This window comes from Pteropus vampyrus, unplaced genomic scaffold (genome assembly GCF_000151845.1).
Source record: "Pteropus vampyrus isolate Shadow unplaced genomic scaffold, Pvam_2.0 Scaffold49, whole genome shotgun sequence".
NCBI classification, from domain to species: Eukaryota; Metazoa; Chordata; class Mammalia; order Chiroptera; family Pteropodidae; genus Pteropus; species Pteropus vampyrus.
In genome coordinates, this window is record NW_011888830.1 from 5,566,220 (window position 1) to 5,573,548 (window position 7,329).

A 7,329-nucleotide genomic window follows, 5' to 3' on the forward strand; every position below is an offset into this window, starting at 1 on the left:
AGACTTGATTTCCTTTGTGTGTAAGCCCGTTATGTGTTTACTTGAAAGAGTTCCCTTCTCCTTTCTGGCTTTCTCTGACATTCGCCCTAATGCTCCCCCTTTTCTTGTCGGATCATGAAGCAGCACCCTTCGGAGATGAGGGTGGAAAGAACGTGCCACCCAAGCAGACAGAAAGCTGGCCCGACTCCAGCAAAGGCTTCTGGGAGGGAAGCTGCTTTCTTCAGGTCACCTGTTTGTACGCTTCGTGCAAGAGGACAGGTACGATATTATTTTATTACTGTTCTGAATTGGTAATCAATTCCCTTTACCATTTGGATCACCCCTTTGCCTCATACACCTTACCTTGAAGTTTAGAAGGCAGAACAAAAAAATCAAGGCTACGGATTAAGTAGGAAAGGATGAGCTACTAATTAAATGCTGAGGGAGACGCGGACTCTCAAGAGCACTCATAAAGCCCATTGAGGCTCTGCAGTGTGCTCACTGCATTCTGACAGGCACACAAACAACCTCCGTAGAGACTCTCATCATCGAGGTGCCATTTGCTTATGGCCTGACTGGTCTGAAGGTACAAATGCCCAGTCATCGGTTATAGTAACTATGCTCACAGGGCAAGTGGCCAAAGTTTTACAGTTTATATAAAACACAGTAATAATTTTGCCTTTTCTGAGTACATATAATATCTAATCCAACAGAGTCTAAAGATAAACTATACCAAAATCACAATATCCTTCTCTTTCTAAAGACAAGCAACAGACTGGATGAAAATATTTGCAAAAGACATATTCGATAATGATCTGTTATCCAAAATATACAAAGATTTCTTAAAATTCAACGATAAGACAACAAATAACCAGATTAAATACAGGCAAAGACCTCAATAGACACCTCACTAAAGAAGCTCTACAGACAGCAAGTAAGCATAAGATAGATAAGAGGCTCCACATTATATGCCACCAGAACATGCAGATTAAAACAATGAAATACCAGCTCGCCCCTATCAGAAAGGCCAACATCCAAAACACTGAAAACACCAAATGCTGGCGAGGACGTGGAGCAATGGGCACTGCCATTCACTGCTGGTGAGGACGCGGATGGTACAGTCACCCTGGAAGACAGTGTGGTGGTTTCTTATAAAACTAAACACACTTTTACCTCATAATCCAGCAATCCTACTCCTTGGCATTTACCCAAAAGAGTTGAAAAGTTACATTCACACGAAAACATTCACACAGGTGTTAGAGCAGCTTTATTCATAACTGTCAAAACTTGGAAGCAACCAAAATGTTCTTCGGTAGATGAATGGTAAATAAACCGTGGTCCATCCAGACGATGGAATATTATTCAGTGATAAAAAGACATGAGCTATCGAGCCATGAAAAGACATGGAAGAACCTTAAAGGCATATGACTAAGTGAAAGAAGTCAATCTGAAAAAGGCTATTTAGGGTGTGATTCCAACTACACGACATTCTGAAAAGGCAAAACTATGCACATAGTAGAAATATCAGTGGGGAAAGGATGAGTACAGAAGATTTTTAGGGCAGTCAAAATACTCTGTACGATACTACAAGGGTGGACACATGTCATTTATACGTTTGTCCAAACCCACAGAATGTATAACGTGAAGTGTGGACCCAAAGGTAAACTGCGGACTCTGGGTGACGATGACATGTCAGTATAGGTTCATCAGTTATAACAAACGTACCACGCGGTGGGGGATAGTAGTGTGCGGGAACGCCGTGTATGTGTGGGGGCGGGGCTTATATGGGAAACCTCTGCACCTTCCTCTCAATTTTTCTGTGAACCTAAAACTGCTCTTAAAAAAATAAAATCTTAAAGTTAAAAAAACAATCCGACAGTCCAAGGGCATTTAGATTATATAATTTGTGCAAAACGAAGCAGGGACATGTTCATATCTGATGGCAGAGGGGTCAGCATCCTCGGGGACTTGAGGAAGCCAGTGTCCCAGTCTGGGAAAGTGCCTGCATATTCCAGAGGTGACCTGGTTCACCTTACAGTCAAGCCACCTCGGTCATTCAACAAAGTGTATCCAACAAGCATCTGTGGGGCCTCACGTGCGTTCTCATGTCCTCTGAGTTTTCATTCGGTGGGACCTACTGTCCTACGGTGCTCACTCATCCACATGCTCGGTGATGCCCTTTCACAGTGAAGGACTCTGAATTGCCTCCTCCTGGGCCCACCCCTCAAAGAGGTGAGCAGGTGAGAAGCATAAGGAGAAAGCTGGGTGCCTCAGGTACTGTTTCTTAAAGGTAATGTGAGAAAATTCTTACTTATTACTCAAAGAACAACTTGTAGAGTGGACCCTCGGGAAGTTTATGCAAGCCCACCCTCTGATCCTGGAGCCCTTTGTGACGAAAGGAATCCAATCGTCATCAAGCTCTGCTGTAATCAACAAGTTGACAAGTCTGCCATAATTTGCCTCTGGACGGGAATTCCGGTTGACACAGGAAGTCCCATCTGGGGGAGGACCTTTGATTGACGGGAAAGAAGGACTCCAAAGAAAGGAAGACCGGTGAGTAAAAGATGGTATCACAAAAATTTTTCATTTCGACTACGACGCTCTCCCTCTCTCCCCTTTAAGTTATAAAGTGTGAGTTCGAGTTTTCTCAGTAACCCGGGGGAGCTCCAAAGGCCACTGACCTGGGAGAAGGATGGTAAGATTTGGAAGGACTGAAAACAAGAGTGACAGAGGTGGCCTCTAACGACAGTGAGGCCTGGAAATTGCCTGCAACAGAGACCGGACAATACAAAAGTTAAACCAAGAAGCTTCCTGCGTGCAAAAGAAGAATTTGACTGGCAGGGGCAATCTTGGCTTCCGAGTGCCATTTCCTGGCTTTATTTTCATTTTATATCTCTTTTTTTTTTTTTTCACCCCCAGTAAGTGTTTCTAACAAGGCAACTAACAAGTGGATTGAGCGAGCCACACCGTCCCCAGGAGAGAGAGGGGGCAGGGCAGGGAAACTTTGGACACCGAAGACACAGAACCAACAAAAATACCAGAGTCGATGTTTTTCTGGCGAGGATGTGGCCACGATGTCGTTAGATGATTCTGAGGCATGGTAGACAAGTTCGGCCCCCTCGGACTTTTTAACGTATGAACCTCCGAGTTTATTTTGGGAACGCACGACGCTCGCCACCCTCCAGGTGTCCATTAGCACATTCCCGCGTTTCATTACAGTCCTTCCGTCCTCGTCATTTGGGGTATTCATTTTTCAAACAGGTGAAGCGCGATCCTCAGAAAAGCAGAGTCATTAGCAGTTAAATAGAAGGGTACAAATAATTAAACAACATCTCGAACACCACGAGGGCAGCTCGAACGGCGTTTTTCTTCCTTCCTGTGTATCACAGAACGTGAGTCAACCCAGCCTAGAGGTTGACCTGAAATGGGGCAGAAAGATTCGGATTCCAGCCCTGAGAAGAAGTTACCTTTCTGGCTGCAGCTGTTGCCCTTCACATCCAGGAGAGTCTAATTCCTAATAGGTAAACAGCCCTGGTAGAATCGCGACTAGTTGAAGCCATCGGAATGCAGTCACATCTATTAAATAGAGCATGGTGGGAAGGGCTAGGCCACCAGGACAGAAGTCTGCATCTGCCAGGTGCTCTGTCGCTGGCCGTGAGCCCCCTATAAATAGCCTGAGCAGAAAATGTATTAAAGGCTGTTAGGAAGCTCTCAGAAGCTCCTGCAGAGTCAGGCTCGAAAGCCATCCAGCCTAGGACAGTCCCCAAATTGCCCCTCCAGAGTGCTGCAGGCACGATGCCAGACAAGGGACCCACAGAGGTCACTTCCCATCAGCAGCTCATGGAAAGATATGGAGAGGAAGAATATTAGGCCATAGAATTTAACGGCATCCCTTCTCCATTGCTCTTCATGGATTCATTTCTATCGTTCCTTGCTTTCTGCTTTCAGAAATAATACATGCTTATTGTGAAAAAAGTGCAAGATACCAAAACAATATCCTAACCTTCTGAAATTTTATCGTATGTAGAAAACGTACACATCTTGCTGTGCATCTTGACAATCTGTGTATGACACACACACGTTCTGCACATACGTACTCAGGTTACTTTCCACGTAATTATTTTATAATCTGGATTTTCTTTTCTTTAAAAATGGAATGACAATTTTTTATCATTATAAAAGCAATGTAGGCTTATTATAAAGATGAAAATAGTAAAAACACTAAAGAAAAAATAATAAAACCATCTAGAATCCCACTACCAAACGGAAACTGGTGCCGTCAGCATTTCATCACAGTAGCTACGTTTTTCGCCCTCTTTACGTAAACAGATTAGAGAGAGATTTTTTTCTGATAACACTTCATGTATTCTTTTCTAACTTTTTTACTAACAATATAGTAAGATGAACAGACCTCGTGTTGTTAAACATTCTTTACAACATGAATGTGTAATGGCTGCACACAATCTTACCACGCAATTATTCTACCATTTACTTAACCGTTTCTCTAATGTCCTAGTTAGGTAGTTTGCGATTTTTTACTATTACAAACAACTCTGTGGCGAGCATTATTTTCAGTTACCCTTTGCTCAAATTCAAGTTTTTTAGGGTAAACTCGTGAAGATGACATTATTGAGAATATCACCCTACTCTTGTTGCTCACGGAAAATCTGTTAGGTTCAGCGCATGCCGCGTGTTAAAACGCCATTCATCAGATTTAGTTTTGAGATAATCTCCATTCTCTAAAAAAGCCAATTGATTCCCTCTTTTTCAGAAGACCAAAAAGATATGAAATGATGCAAAATGAAAAGCGGTGGTGGAGTCCTGGGCGTGGTGACTGGATCTGAGCTGTTTGTCACACAAAGGCCCTCTGGTCTTGAGCAAAAATACCTTCAGCTCCCATGGGGCAGATGAGACTGTCTGCCATGACTGCCCTGCTCAGCTGGGGGTCTCCTCCCACACCCCACTCCCTCTCTCCCTCACTCATCCCTTAAACTAATGTCTGTTCTGCCCCTAGCCCTTTTTTCTTCTGTATTGTTAAATCTTCTGATGACCTCTGCTTTTAAATGTGTATGTATTGGAGAGGAAAAGCGTGTGTGTGTGTGTGTGTGTGTGTGTGTGTGTGTGTGTGTGATGCACGAGCATGCACGCAGGCGCACATGATTGTAGTGTGAACATTGCATGCCTTTCTTAGTCAAATGGGTGACATAACTTACTAACATTTGACTACACTTCATCCACGTGGTGAGTCTAAAATGCTGGGTTTACGTACGCCACCCATGGTTTGCGTGACCCATGGTCATGCGGGATTCGTAGCTACCACGGGCTGTGAATACTAACATATCTGTCACACTGAAGATGCCAATTGTTCGTATTGCTGAGTGGAATTTGTCTCATGCAAATATAGCAATCAACTAAATATAACGTTGGAATATTTTTTGAATTGTAACTTACAAATATCATCTTAAATACTCAGAAAGGTGATATAACTAAATGATTAAATGTATTTTAGAGCTTATACATTTCCAAAGATGATTATTAAAAGCTTAAAATGGGAAGACTGTGGGGAAATTGTCATTTTACTTATCGGAAAGGTACGTAGAAATAATGCATATTATCATTAAGATCAGAAAATAATTTAGGTCTTATAACTACCGATTGCAAATGATTAAATTTATTTTTACAGCTAGATGTATGTAAACATGAATATGGATTATGTAGACGCAGACAGAGATCTGTACCAGCCAAGTACAAAGCACTGCAAACGTTGCCTTTTATAACCTTCGTACGAGTCCAAATTCATCCTTAGCATCATGGGCTCTTTGAAAGCCCTATTGTAGGTTACGTATTAGGGTTGTATCGACCCTTTAACAGGTATCTTTAATGCTAGTTTCATAAATCTCCCTAAAGTATGCCAGTGTCGGAGGAGGAATACTGCCGATATAAGAATTTAATTAATAGTGTTTTTATACAATCTACGTGCAGAAACGAGGCGTTCTAGCTCCTTCTACATTTGCAACCCTCCGCTCCCTGCCCTGACATCACAGGGGTTTCGTATCTCTCCCGTCACGTAACTACCCGCCACGTTGGTATTCTCAAAGTGGCAAATCGTGGCCGACGTCCAATGCCCAGAGCCACCAGCCCTATCTTCCAAGAATAGATCCCTCTCTCTTGACTTAGTTTGCTACTTACGTTGACCGCTACCTCCTTCTCTCCACCGATCCACAGTCTGTTTCTTCCTTACCTTCAGCTGTCCCCAAGTGTCCAAGCCCAACAGTCTATCTGAGCATCTTCGGGAAGAGTCGGCCACCGGACACAGCCAGGGTCTTCTCCTCACATCTAAAGCAACGAAGGAGACAAGAACCTCTGTCATCTTGAAAGAAGTAAGTCAAGACCCAAAGGTATCTGCCTAGACAAAGTAAGAAACCGCTCAAGTTCAAAGTAAACTCTATATTAAAACTGATGAGGGAAGACCATAGGCGTCTTCAAATTTATATAAAAATGGAAGTCAAGTCAGGGAAAAAACTCGTATTTTAATTCTAAAGAAAGGATTCTGATAACGTCCTTAGTGAGACCGCAAACTTACATTAACAGTTCCCACCACCCACCACCTCAGGTGCAAAATTTAAGGACGTGCAAAAAAATTCTGTAATCAAGATCGAAAAAATATTTTAACGCGACATTTTTAAAGTAGAAACTGATATCAAAATATGTATGTAATCCAGGATCATTTATTTTTTTGCTTTTAATTTTTTTTAATATCACATTAAAGTAGTCTTTATCTCGATTACTGAGTTTGCGCCTGACTCAAGTGTTTCTCTCTCTTCACCCTTGGATTCCAGTCTCAGGTGTGAGTTAAAATCTCGTCTATCCCAGGCAAAGAGGAAGAGGGTGGGCAAAGCAGCCTTTTCCTACAACCCTAGGACTATCTCAGGCTCAGAATTTAGCAAATAAAAATACCCCATGCAATGTGAATTTCAGGTAAGCAAGGAATACCTTTTTTAGTATAAGTATATCCCAGGCAATATTTGGGACATACTTATACTTGAAAAGAAAAATTACTCATTGTTTATCCGAAATTCAAATTCAAATGGGCATCCTGTATTTTATCTGGCAGCCCTACCTCCACTGCAATCCCACGCCTCCCCCAGGAAGCCTACCCTACCGAGAGAGATGGTCACTCTGAAGGCCCCTGTAGCAAGAACAAAAGAAATAAAAACAACAAAGGAACTGAAAGCCAGCCCAACGCGGAAAGAATGTTAGTGCACATTTGCTGACAGAGACCGAGGGAGATTCCAACATAAACAAGGAAATTTAATCTCTCATTTGCAAAAGCTTCCCATGTGCTAATTT